The sequence below is a fragment of the Cynocephalus volans genome, chromosome 6 (assembly GCF_027409185.1).
Source record: "Cynocephalus volans isolate mCynVol1 chromosome 6, mCynVol1.pri, whole genome shotgun sequence".
Lineage (NCBI taxonomy): Eukaryota > Metazoa > Chordata > Mammalia > Dermoptera > Cynocephalidae > Cynocephalus > Cynocephalus volans.
The window spans coordinates 96,204,525-96,218,439 of NC_084465.1; the positions used below are offsets into that span (position 1 = coordinate 96,204,525).

General features: G+C 61.1%; 1 protein-coding gene across 2 annotated transcripts in view; it reads left to right on the forward strand.

Annotated features, from left to right (window-relative positions):
- The window catches only part of CACNA1H (calcium voltage-gated channel subunit alpha1 H), a 65,646-nt gene that overhangs the window by 25,756 nt on the left and 25,975 nt on the right, over positions 1-13,915 (forward strand). The gene's annotated exons all lie outside the window — the stretch shown is intronic.

A 13,915-nucleotide genomic window follows, 5' to 3' on the forward strand; every position in this document is an offset into this window, starting at 1 on the left:
CCCACAGGGAAGGAGGCCTCGGCTGACCCAGGCCTTGGGGTGGGGGGCTGGCAAGTCTGACAGGCGGGGAGACTTCCACAGTGCTGTGCGGAGCGTCTAGGTGCTGTGCGAGGCCTCTCCTTCCTTCTTTTTCGATAAACACCTGGTTGCCAGACAATGCTCACTCTCGTGGGGAAGCTAGGCTTTGCAGGGACAGCCCCGTGGGTTAAGGGCATGGGGACTCTGCCTGCTGCAGGCCTCCTGCTTGCCGTGGATGGAGAGTTAGCCTGCCAGATGCCCACACTCATATTGGTCTGTGTGCCTGTGTGTCAGGGTGAGCTGGGCTCCCAGACATGCATGGGTGTATGTATGTCCACACCGCAAGACGCCATGTGTCACAAATGTGAGCTGGGTTCTCACACCAAGATGGAGACAAAGGACATCACCAGCAGGATGGGAGGGACTGGGGCCACCTTGGGCTGGGAGGAGGGTCCCACACCTGGGGGCAGAGCAGGGGCCAAGGAGGAGGTGTTCCAGGTGCCTTAACCACAGACACACTTGTGGGGGCCCAAGGACTTGTCCAAAGGAGCCCGGAGAATGGTGGCCCTGGAGGCCAGGAAGGGAGGGGGCTGGGTGGCCCATGCCCACCCCAGCCGCCTGCACCTTCCGAGGCTCAGACACAATCTGTGTCCTGACGCTGGCTCTGGGTGCCTGGTGGCGGCTGGGGATGGGGAAGGTCCATTCTCAGGACCACCATTGGGCAGGGAGCAGGACCCTTCTGGCCTGGGCTCTCCTGGGGTGTGGGGTCCCCTTCAGCCCCCGTGTGGGGTGGGATGGAAGGAAATGGAGGTACAGGACAGAGGTGGGTCCTGGATGCGGTGGGCTGGGTGGGAGAGACAAAGCAGCAGATTGGAGAGACTGCAGAGTGGGTGCCACGTGGGGCCAGGATGCTGCTGTGTGGGGGCCTGCACTCCCCCTCCAATAGCCCCCTGGCTGGACCACTGGGGCTACTCCTTCCTCAGCCACCAGACCCAGACACCTCCCAGGCCTGTCATCTTGGCCAGCCTGTGGCTTTTGCAGGGAGGCCCTTCAGGGCAGGGCGAGGCCAGAGTTCAGTCAATCCAGGTCCCATGGGACATCCCAGCCCTGGACACCCCCAGGCCAGCCAGCCCCCAACCCAGATGGCCAGTCTGCTGAGGTCAGATGATGCTGGTCCATCGTCTGCAGGAGGGGTCTCAGCATGGCACCTTCACTGGATTCCTGGCCAGACCCAGGGGGGCGGGGAGCTCTAGGCCACGTTCCCATGGACACTCCCCCCATCCCCGGGGACTAAAAGAAAGGTTCCCTCACACAGAAACCACTGAGTGTCCAGTCCCCCTCCCTCCCATGGAGCCTCTAATTCGGGCACTGGCAGCTGTGCAGTAGTGCTTGGGCAGTTATTTCTGGCCTGGAGAATTCCAGCCCCAAGCAGGCCTCACAGGCCTGTCCCCTTGGGCAAGCGGTCATCTCCCCCAGGGTCCCCTCCAGGCTCTGTATCTTCTGCCCACGCCTTTCCCTGCCAAGGCCTGGGGGGCGCACAGAGCCCCACACACAGGGGACCAAGATGGGCAGGGGTAAGGCTAGGGAGATCTCAGCTGGCCAGGCCAGTCCTTCTCCCCTCCTGCTCCCAGAACAAAGCTGGCCCCAAGGGGGAGGCCCTGTCCTAGGAGCAGCTCCCAAGCCCTAGATGCACCCTGTGGGAACCGAGCCAGAGCTGTGTCACAGAGGGTCTGAAGATGGGGAGAGAAACAGGCTGGGCGCTGGCTCCAGTCTGGAGCAGGAACGTTCCTGGGTGGCTGCGACCCCCAAGGAGCTCGCTGGTGTTGCTGCACACTGCCACCAAGGGGCGGGCAGGCTCTCTGAAGCTTCTCAGCCTGCACAGCCAGGCTTCCTGAAGGCACAGGGACCAGAGGGGTGGGATCAGGTGCTTTTCTATTAATTATACCTTGAGAAGGTTTTGAATCATGCTCTTTATTAAGAGCTAAGCAGACACATTAGCACTGTTCCTAATTAGCATGATTTTAAAAATTGTGCACAATTAGAGGGAGCTGTAGGCATGTGCCTGGGCTCCATGGTGTCTGTGCGAGCAAACATTTCTTTTAGTCCCCAGGGATGGGGGAGCGTCTTCCCTGGGAAGCACCAAGGTCCAGCCCTGTTTCAAGGCCAGCACCTTGAAGGATGTGTGTGTATATGCATGTGTGTGTGCACACGGGTGCTCCTGTCGTACACATGTGTAGGGCCTGCGTGACATACAGGAACAGGCGGTGTACACACACATCACACATCCAGACTTGCGTGTCTCTGGTGCCTGTGCGCACACTGTGCTGGCACACTCATTGGCCCCATGCACACGTGTGCACACAGCACAGGCTAGCTCTGGTGCCGGGCCCAGGCTTTATGTGCTGCCCACCCCGCAGCTGGCTGGGCCTTTCCTGGCTGGAGTTGTGGGGAGCTGCCTGCCCTTCTTTGCCATCCCTATCCCCCAGGCAAGAACAGTGTCCTATCCAGGTTAGCTCAGTGATTCCCCAGGTGGGGGTGTCTGGGTAATTTCAACCCACCCAGTGTGTTGCGGGGTCAGGCACTGGCTGTGGCAGGGTGGGCGGCCCTGCTGGGGTGGGCTCAGGCCCTGGCGGTGGTGGGCCTGGGGTGCCAGGGCGGAGGACCATGTGAGCAAAGACACAGGCAGGAGGCGAAGGCTGCCTGGGAAGCAGAGGAAGCTGCTGGCTCAGGAAGAAGCTCTCGGGATGGGAAGGAATGTTCTGGCAGCTGGAGCCGTCCCCTCGTGGAGTGGGATCTCCCACCCCGCAGGTGGCAGGCTGCCGTGGGGAGTGGGCTCCAGCACCCTCGGTTGCTGGGGGAGGAGCTCTCCCACAGGCAGCCCGGCCCCCCCAGGTCCCCCGTGACCCCGAGCTGCCTGCAAGAACAAACAGCTCCATGTTTGGCCGGCTGGCTCCCCTCGCTCCCACCCCCAGCCTGGCCCAGTGTGAGTCACACAAGGCCGGCCACTGGCTCTCGGGCCGTACTCCCTGGGCCAGGCCATGGGAGAGAGGGCTGCCCACATCAGGGTCTGGGCAGAGTGAAGTCTCGGAGCAGGAAACCAGATGAGGCTCAGAGCACAGGGGGAAGGTGGCTGGGGGTGGCCGGGAGAGGCCAGTGGGTGAGGACAGGGCAGAAGCCAGGAGAGCTCACAGTTCCTGAGAGCCTGATCTCTGGACAGAGGGAGTGAGTGTGGCAGGCATTCCTGTACCAGGGCAGACCCCCAGGCATCAGGAGGCTTCGTCCCCTGTCAACTAATGGGGTGTGGGTGATGGCTGGCATTGCCGAGCTCCTAGCCTGGGCCGGGCCAAGGAGCACCTGGTGAGGGGTTCAGCCACGAGGTGCATGGAAGCCGAAGTCCTTGGGCAGCATGTCTGTCCTGCCCCTGGACACCTCAGTTTCCCGGCTGATGGAGGTGGACCCTGAGGGAGGCCTGGACCCCACCCGCTGCCCGCCCAGCGTGGCCTTGAGCTGGCCATTCGGGGGCAGGGGATACCACTGGGCCCCAGGATGGTGAGGACGGCATCACCCCTGTGGTACCGAGAGCAGCTGGGACAAGGTCAGACTGGAGGGTGGCAGGGGCTGAGTTGCCCTGAGGGCAGAGCCATCCCCCAGGTGGGAACAGGTGGGAGATGCAGTGCTGCCCACGCAAGCCAAGACCCCAACAGCGTCTCATTTCTAAACCCCTTGTCCTATCCCACCCGTCCTCCCCTCTTTCTCATACACAAATGGGGTTCTCGAGACCCCACCCCTTCCCACAGTGAAGACCATGCAGGGGCTCCCTGAGGTGGGGGGCTGAGCCTCAGGGAACCCGGCCTTTGGGCCTGTGACAGCCCCTGGCGAGTGGGTGATGGGGAAACCCGGGATCCCCCTGCAGAGCCCCTCCCCCCTGCCCTAATTGGGTGGCTTCGAGGTTCCTTCTCACCTCGTCAGCAGCCTGTTGTCATGGCAACAGCCCAGGGAGGAAGAGGAACTTCCTTCAATCAGTGCGTCTGCGTGAGCAGAGTGGCTGCCTCCCCCTCCCCCACAGGAGACAGGGACTGGTGCCTGTGGGTGGTGGGGTCGCAGCTGGCGCTGGGGGAGGTGGTGCATGCAGGGCCAGCCCTGGGGGCTCCCTGGGTGCTGTCCTGTCCCACAAGTTTGAGGGGTTTCTCGTCACCTCCCCCACAATGCTGGGGGGCAGTCCTTGGGACCAGGGGTCTGGGCGGCCAGCTTTGCCCTGAGCCCCTAGGCCCTGATGTCAGGGCCCCGCCAAGTCAGGGGTGGCACTCCCAGCTAGAGGCAGAGGCCCCTCCCCACATCCCTGCGGGCAGTGGCCCAGGCACCCCCGGAAGGGTGGCAGCCAGCTCAGCCCTGGACAGCTCCACCGCCAGGCTGTGGTATGGGGTGGGTGGCTGCAGAAATGTCTGGGCCAGCATGGGGGCTCTTTCCAGAGGTCATGGTGGACCCAGCCCAGCTGAAGTGTAGCCTGGCTTCTCCCCAACCCAGGACCTCTTGTTTCAATTTCCCAGTCTCAGCCAGGCTGCTCCAGCCCTTCCCACCTCAAGGTCAGCCCGATGTCAGAGGGGCCTCGTACAGAGCCCAGCTCAGCCCCTTCCAGAAGATCGTCTACCTCGAAGCCCTGTTTCTGCAGCTGGTGGCCGGGCCTTCACTAGGCCTGTCCTCAACCTGGTGTTTGCTCCCTGCTCTGCTCCGTCTGCCCATCCTCTTCAGAGATCCCACACTGGTCCAGCCGAGTGCCTGGCCTGGGAGGCCTTCCTGCACCAGCTGAGGCTCCTGCCCAAACCCTCCAGGCGCTGGGGCCCAACATGAGCCCTCCAGGCCTCACCCACAGTGACCTATGGCTTGCTGGGGAGAGCCACCCAGTGTGCTGGAGAGGTCACTGTGAGGGGAGGAGCAGAGGCTTGGGTTCCTGGAACAGCCAGGGCTGGGAGAGGTCAGACGTGGCTTTACTGGGCCCAAATTACAGAGGGTTATGGCCCAAGGGGCTTGGACTTTGCGTCCAGGGCACTAGGGAGCCACAGCAGGGTTTTGTGCAGAGGTGTGTATGGTCAGCTCTTTGTTTTAGAGGCACAAGCATGGGTAGCTCAGACAGGAGGGTGGGGAGGTGTGTGGCAGGACCACGGCAGAGCTGGGACATCTCAAGACCAGATTGATCCGTGGAAGATGGTGCTGTCTGCACTGGGGACTCTACCCTGAGCAGGTGGGGCTAGGAATGGAGCCTGGGGTCTTCAGGAGTGGGCGGTGCCAGAGGCTGTGGGGATGAATGAGCTCCTCCTCCGGCAGAGAGAATAGGAGACACCAGGCATTAGGGCAGCAGAGGAGCTGAAAGTCAGCCTGGCCCAAGAAGGGAGGGGTCTGCTGAGCTGCACTGTGGCCTTGCTGACAGGTAGGGGCGACAACACCAGGGGATGAGGACAGAGGAGGTCTCCGTGTCTGAGCCTCCCCAACACTGCTGAGATGCCGGTCGTGGAGGGTGAACATACAAGAGCCACACACATGCGTGTGCACGCATGTGCACACGTGTGCCAGGTGGTCTGGCGTGCCTTGTCCTCCAATGGGGGCTCCTGTCCCACTGCCGGGAGACCCCAAGATCTGCAAACATCCTACCGCAGACTGAATCCTATCACCCATATGAGACTTAATGAGTTAGTTACCTTTCTAATCAATCAGTTAACCAAGAGTGCTTGTGGGGTGATCGTCTTCAGCCACCTGGGGAAGTATGTCCCCCCTGCTGGATGTGCTTGTGCTGCATGTGGGGCCATCCACAAGGAACTCTGCTGGACCCCCTGCCCCATCGGCCACAAGATGGAAATCTTGCAGGGGGAGATGGACTGCCAGCCCACCCCCTTGGCCAGGCTCAGCCCCTGCCCCAGCCCAGGCCACTCAACCCTGAGACCCTCACCCTCGTCCCTGTGAGTTCTTAGGAGGAGTTACTGTGTGCCCTGTCGACCTCTGTGTTCCCACGCTCCCTGTGGGCATTTGGACCTACTGGCACAGGTTTCAAGCGCCATCATCCAACACGTATTGGCGGGAAGTAATACAGTCAGGAGAACTCTGGAGTGGCAGGGGGCAGGCACGGGGCATCCTGGGGAGCACGTCCACATGGCAGTCAGCTTGCAGAGTTGGGGGCCACGGTGCCCTATGGGAGGCCACATGGCAGATGGAGGAGGAGGAGGCCCCCCGCCCGCCCAGGTGCTGGGTCTCTACTCAGTCCATACGGTGCCCTGAATGACACTGATGGCAGGCTTAGGGCTCCAGTGAAGCAGGGTTGTTGTTCAGAAGAAAAAGTCCCATACATGGATTGCGATGATTATTGTGACAAGATTGGCATGCCATGAAATTAGCCATTTTAAAGTGAACAGCTCAGTGGCATTTAGTGCATCACGGTGTGTGTAACTACCATATCTATGTGGTTCTAGAACATTCCCACTACCCCAAAAGGAAACCTTGTACCCATTAGCACTCAGTCCCCCGGCCCCTGGTAACCTCTAATTTATTTTCTGTGCCTATGGGTCTGTCTGTTGTGACATTTCATATAAATGGAATCATACTACGTGGTCTTTTGTGTCTGGCTTCTGTCATTTAGCATAATGTCAAGGTGCATCTGTGTTGTAGCATGTGTCAGTGTTTCAGTCCTTTTTTATGGCTGAATAACATTCTGTTATGTGGATACACCACATTTTGCTTATCCATCCACCTGTTGGTGGACGTTTGAGCTGTGTCCACTTCTGGTTGTCGTGATTGGTGCTGCTGTGGACATGTGTGTACATATCTGCTGAGAGTTTTCCATTGTCTTTGATGTAGACCCAGGGTGGTGTCGCTGGGTCACATAGGGACTCTTATGTTTAACTTTTTGATGAGTGGCCAGGCTGTGTTCATTCTTGGCCTCTCACCTCTGGTTATCTAAAGCAGGCATGACGTGCCCCCAGGTGGGAGCTAGAGTCCTAGGCGGTGTCCATGGTTCCTTCTGGCAGCCGCCTGAGTCCTATGCAGAACTGGCCATCCATAGAGGGCCCTGCAGGTCCTCAGGAAAGGTGTCAGGTGAACGGTGAGAGTGTATCAGGAGAAAAAGTGAGGGGCCATTGTGGTGCCAGGGCCTTGGGTCCAGGGAATGTGCCGCCAGCCTCCCTGCAGGGTCCCTGTCCATGCAAGGCTGGCCACAGAGAGCCCCTTTCCTTCTTGGTGTTTAGGATAAAAATGCATCTCCCACAGGGACATCTCAGCAGGAAGAGACTGTTGTGTGTATGTTGCTGTGGCAGCTGTGGGAGGTACGGGTCACCTGTGTGGCAGGAAGGGCAGGTGGCCAGGTAGTATCCCTGCTCTAGGTGGGTAAGAGCTTCTGCTGGGCTGAACTGAGGGCTTCCCTGATGCTGGCCAGTGGTTGGGACCCCTGAGCATCCTGCGGTCGCCAAGCCTGGGGGCCCCACAGCCCACCATGACCACACAGCAACCATCCCAACCTGCACTCCCATTGCCGCACACGCAGTGCATGGTCCCGCCGTGCAGAAAGCCACACTGCAGCAGCACAGAGTAAATGTTGGAAGTCACTGCGTACTGTCCCCATGTCCCCTCTGTTTATGCCCCATCCCTCTCCATGGCGTTCTCGGGACAAGCGGATCCCTGAACTTCCCTGTATCTTTGTGCACCGTGTGCGTGCATGTGTCTTGGAGAAAGGTAGTTTTGCGGTGCAGCTGTTCTTCATATATGGGGTCAGTGCCCCCACTTCTCCTGCCCTGTGTGTCCTGAGCGTGACTGTCCTGGTTCAGATGGCGCCCGCCCCTCCTGAGCAGCCGCGTGCCCTGTGTCACTGGCGGCACCCTGCCATTCTGACCTCTCTCAACATGTCAGTGCGCCCAGGCTCCCCACACCCTGGCCACTGGGGTCTCCTTGGCTGCCTGGCCACACAGACTCGAGTGTGATGGGCCTCCCAAGGGCCCCAACGGGCACTATGGAGCTCCCCTGGTCCTGAGTGGATGGTGGGCAGATGGCTGGGAGGGTCAAGGCTCAGGAAGGCTGTAGTCTGTGGTGCTTTGTGCTGGGAGGTGGGCTGGTTCTGGGGGTCTCCCATGCTGCCCTTCGAGTCCCAGGGTCTGCGGCCGGCTCAGCCCCTTGTTGCTTCTTTGATGTGGACCCAGAGCTGTTGCTCTGCCTCCAGCAGAGACACCCGGACCTGCTCAGAATGTGCCTGGGCTTGGTCAAGCCCCCACCTCCTCTTGGGACCAGGGCTGTTTTTTCTTCAGGAATGGGCTTTTCTCCCCCGTGAATAAACATATGCTTTTCTCCTTGAGCAATTGGAAGAGTTAAGGTTGAGTGCTCCTGAGAATAAGGGCTGGGAAGGAGGACATGTCCGCCTGGCATGGGGGGATGGGGGTGGGGGTGGGAGGCAGCAGGCACGAATGCAGAGCAGGCGGGTGAGGGGTGGCCCCCCAGCCTCGTGCCCCCTCCCCCAGAGCAGGGAGGCTTGGCTCCCCTTCCCCCACAAGGGCCCACAGGGAGAGGGGAGCACATGCCCCAGAGGCCTGGCAGCTTGGTAGCCAGCTGCCTGTGTGACCCTGGCTGCAGTCAGTGCCCCATGGGTGGGGCAGGGTCCTGGGGGGGCTCTGAGCCGCCCTGCCTCCCACCCAGGCTCAGGGACGCTCACGCCAAGCTGCTCCGGATTTAGCCTAATGGAGCTTAGCTGGCTGAGCAGATTGCTGTGGGGGCCGGCGGGCGGGGCTGGGGGCAGCTTGGTGCCTCTAATCCTCCCAGCAGCTGAGCTTTGCGACATCTGTACCTGACTTCATGATGCAGCCTGGCAGGAAGCTTTTCCCCACACACCCCGCTTGGGGGCCACTCTGACCATAGAAGAGGGAGTCAGGGCAGCAGCCACGCCCAGAGACCCTTCCTCCTGCAAACGCTGAGGCCACAGCGTGGCGAAACTGTGTCGTCCAGGGCCAGCAGGAGAGGGGCCAAACCCATGTCAATACACGGGGATGGGGTAGGGGATTTGAGGCCCTGCCAGGCACTTTACAGAAGGGATCTGCATGAATCCCTTCAGCATCTGAGTGATAAAAGTGTTGTTACCCCATTGCGCAGATGGGGAAACTGAGGTTCAGAAAGGGAGAGGGCAGGTGGTGGTAGAATTGGAATCAGGCACTCATCCCTGACTCTAGCCCAGGCATCAGTCGCTGGGGTGGGGGAGAGGGAGCCCTGGCCTGGGGGACCCTGAACCAGCAGGTCCAGGTGGGCCTCAGGGAGCTGCATGTCAACAAAGAGGATTAAGGTCTGTGCCACACAGTCCTGTGCCATGCAGGCCTCTCTGTGGACTCCCTGCCCCGTCCCAGCACCCTGAGGGCCACGGTCACTAATAAGAGGGGATCTCATGGCATCTCATGGTTGCCTAGTGGCCATGAGCACCTGCTGCTGGCTTCCACGAACACCCCCAGCAGCCCCCATGCTTGCCAGGTCAGCAGCCGCGGTCGCTCCCACCCCCAGGGCATTCCCACCAGAAAAGGTATCTCTCCAACCCAGCAGAGGGTGGCAGGCTGGGTCGCTGGGGAGCAAGGGGGAAATGGCCGTCTTGGGAGCTGCCCCAGGGTCTGGGAAGAGCAGCCTGTTTCTATATCATTTTCTCCCTGAGTAAGAAAGAGCAGATGGATGGGGTGGTTTCCAGTGCCTCTGCAGCTGTGCTGCTGGTCGGGGCCAGTGGGCCCTGTCTGCTCCCAGGCCACGAAGCTGTAGCTGCCCAGGCCCCTCCCTTGATGCTTTCTGGGCTTGCTCCTGTCCCCCAGCCCCAGCATGCCCAGGTCAGGCCGCAAGTGGGACGCTCGTTTCAGCACCACGGACAGCGGCCACCACTGGAGCTGCCCTGGCCTGCCATGGGGGCTGGCATATGGGGAGCGTTGGAGCCCAGCCCGATGGAAAGCCCCCTCCAGCTGTGGTCTGAGGGTCCTGGCTTGGTGGGGGCTGCTGCAGCTCTAGCCAGCTCAGGCTGAGTGATCCAAGTGGCTTCGGGAGAGGCTTTGTTCCAGGTACCCCAGGGGAAGCTATGGTCTGCAGCAGGAAGTCTGAGAGTTTGAGGAAAGGTGGCACTTCTCCCAGCAGGACCAAGGATCCAGCGCCACCGAAGCTTCCAGGGCAGGACCCATTTTCTCTGCCCAGCACTGGCTGGGGCTGTGCCTGGAGACCTGTGGGTTTGGGGTGTGGGACTGACAAGGTGGACACTGTGCTTGAGGGGTACCTCAGCAGACAGGGCCTCGCCGCTGGGGGGGGGGTTCTCCAGACCTGAGCCTCAGGGATGGGCTCTGGGACCCCTTTCCAAGCCTCTCTCTGGGGACTGTGTCTCATTTGTAAGTCCCCAGCCTATACAGATGGATGGTGGGATGGATGAGCCCAGGCCTAGCAGAGGGGCCCCAGGGAGTGTGTCATTCCGGCCTGGACACCAGGCGCCTGATGGGCTGGGGGAGGTCTCTGTGGTCCCCCCACTCTGGTGTGTCAGAAAAGAGGAGAATCATTGCGGTCCTGGGGCCGAGGCCCAGGGTGGCTGAGAAATATGAGTCAATGAGTGCCTCTCGCCAGGCCTGGGTCCTGGCGGAACCTCCCTAAGGAGACCTCATGCAAGGGACCATCACACTGAGCAGCTGGCCCAGGCTGAACCCAGGCCTACGGGGCTCCCGGCGAGTCCCTGGCTGTTCCTGCTGGCCTCCAGCTACCAGACCCCAGGCAGCACCAGGGCCTTCTCCCAGGACCACCAGCTCCCAGCCCCATGTCAGCCTAGCTTCCTCTGCCCCACAGTGAAAATTGATTCTAATTCGTAGAAGCCGGTTCAAAACCTAAAAGATTTTTAATTAAAGCCCAGAAAATCCATCTGTGTAATTAAGCCTCCGGATGTCACAGGGCTCTGTGCAACGTGGCCAGTTGGCACTGTCTTGTCCTTAGCTGCACGTGGACGTATGACCAGGGGGACGTGTGATGCATGAGGGCCGGGCTCGCTCATGCAGGGGGCTGACCGATGTCACCCTCCCCAGGCGGGCTGCTGCCCTTGCGGGACCCTGTGCAACTGGCAGCCCCTCTCTGGGGCTGGGAGGGCTGGGTGGCCGGGGTTCTAACCCAGGACCAGTGTTGGGAGCCTTCTTGGGGTGGTCCCCCCGCCCAGGGCTGCATCAGCAGGAGCAGGGATGGGGCTTATGCCTGCGTCAGGGGCACTCTCTGGAGCAGCTCTCCAGGGTTGGTAGGTCTGACTGTGGGGTGAGTGCTGGGAAAAGGGAGAAGGTGGAGGATCGACTCCATGTAGGGGCCCTGCATACTTGAGGGCTGGGACTCGGGCATGCCACCCTGGCTGGGTGGCCTTGGGTGGATCCTCAGCATCTCTGTGCACCAATGTCCTTCAGTCCCCAACCAGGGGTAGGCCAGCATCTGTGGAGCCCGCAGGCACAGAGCTCAGGAGGCCATCTGCACTGGGGGTGCCTGTGGGGCAGCCTTGGCCCCCCTGCCCAAGGCCTCCTGCAACAGCTTGTGTGACTGGGGGGTGGACTTGCAGCAGGAGGAGTAGGGGATTCACCAGAGATCCTGGCCCCACAGGGTGGATCACCCTGACTTCTACCTAGTTGAGATCACCTCCCACTCCTATCAGATCCAGATCGTCTCGAGGGAGACACCTGAGGTCCCCCCTTCTGGCTTCCCCTCATGCCCAACCACCAAGGTCTGGGAAGGGTCTCAAGTGGCCCAGTAGAGGCAAATGTATTGAGGTAGGACCCTGGCCTGGGGACCCCGGCAGGGCTGTCTTTGGGAAGTTGCTGTGGGTCTGGCTTGTGGTTCCTGCTGGGAAGTGGGCCTACCCATCCTTGCCAGCCCCGCTCTGCGCCTGTGTGCAGGGTGTGGGCAACTCTCATGCGTGCTGGCACGGACCAGCCTGGGCTCCAGACAGCACCCACTCCACTGCTGAGGGCTGGGGTCCTGGGCAGGCCCCTTGCGAGCATCCGCCGTACCCAGGAATGCCTGTGCCTACCCCTTCCGCCCCCCACCTGGCCCTCTGCCTTGGGGTCTGGGCTGGGTGTAGAAGGCAGTGTCCTGTCAGCACCAGAGGAGGCCATGCTGTAGCCTTGGCTCGAAGTCTCCAGGTGGCTGGGGGTGGGTCTTAGCTGGGAGCTGGTGGAGCCAGCTCACTCAGGCTTCTGGGATTCCCGTGTGGCAGGCAGGCCCTGTGCAGGGAGGTGTAGACAGTCACGCAGTGGTGATGAACACAAGGGCACTGTGTCTGGGCAGCCTCCTGGTTTAGGACACCCCAGCCCCAACCTGCGCATTCCTTCAGGGGAGTCACTGGGGTAATCCCAGAGTGGACAGGGAGGCTGGCCTAGGAGAAGTCAGGCAGCAGCTGGAGACATTCAGTCCTTGCTCCTGGAGTCCTATGGGACAGGGGCTGGTGGGTGGGCTGGAAACCTAACTGCTGTCCAGTAGAATGTTTGCTGAATAGGAGTTAGGGGGTGCGGGAAAGCAGACAGCTTGGAAAGATGGGACAGAGAAGGTGTGTCACCACACCCCTACAATAGATTGGGCAAACTGAGGCCTGGGGGGTGTGGCTGACTCCCTGCAGAAGGGATGGGTGGGGACAAGCCCAGGGGAGGAAGGGGCACCTGCAAGACCAGCCAGGCCCATGGGTGGTGGGGTGGGGGGCTCAGGCCAGGGAGCACGTCCCCCCACCACAGTCTGATCAGCTGCCCCTGGCTGGGTCCTGCTCAGGCCCAGAGCAGCACAGTCCTTGCCTGGCGGGGAGTGGCAGGGTTTGTCTCCTTGCACACAGGCTGCTCCCACCCCCAAAGTGTTCTGTCTAACCAAGAACACCACCACCCTTACAGGAAATTATAGCTCTCGGAGACGCACAAAGACAGCCACCCGTGGAGCCGGTCCCCTCCTCGAAAAGGTGCTATTTGCAGCAGTTAAAGGACAGGGGTGCCCCGGGGAGAGGATAGCAGAACTACCCGCCTGCCTGCCTGCTGCAGCTGCTGGGGCCAGTGTGGGTGCTGGGTCAGGAGGCCAGTAGAGGCTAAGGTGCCCGGGGACCCACTGGCTGGGCTTCCATGGTGCAGCCTCAGCCACCCTGTGAGCGCAGCGCGTGTCCAGTGGGGCAAGAGCAGCGCGCCGCGTAGTTCGCCACTGTGCTGCTGTGGGTGTGCTGCGGGCAGGGGGTGCGGCTCACAGCCCCCGGCGTGCCGTCTCTCCTCCCCACTGCGGGGCACAGATACATGTGTGCCAGCCTGGCCCATGCAGAGCCTGGAGGATGGGCCCCAGAGCTGCCTTAGCAGGAGGCTGATTTCTGTTTTTCCACAGCCCCATTACAGCAGAGGCGCTTGTTACTGCCGAACCCATTAAGTGTAATTATGACGCGGGAACGTGTAATTACGCTGGTGGCCCGCAGCCACGGTGCACTCTGACGTGGGCTGGGGGCTACAGCAGTGTGTCAAATACTGGCCTGCCAGGAGGCTGGGGGCCTGGCTCTGTGTAAGGGGAGAAGGTTGGGGCAGGCTGCCGGGGTCCCTCGAAGGAGGCTGTAGGAGAGGGTGGCCTAGCCCTTCCCCTGCCCCTTGGCTCTGGGCCACTCCTGATGGGCAGGAGGTGGGGAAGCCCCTCCCAGGGCTCATCCTCTGCCCGGTCACAGCTGCCCTGGCTCCTGTCATCTCCAAGAGCTGGGGTCACAGCTCCTGGCAAACTTCACAGACCTCCAGACCCCGTGTCCCCATGCAGCTGGCAGGGAGCTCCATTTTGTCCAGGTGGTCATGTGCTGATCAGGGGCTCAGTGCTGCTCTGGCCACCTTGCTGATTCGCAAAACAGCCTGGCCAAGCGGGTAGCAGGGGTGTTGTGGTACTCCAGGCACAGAGGTAG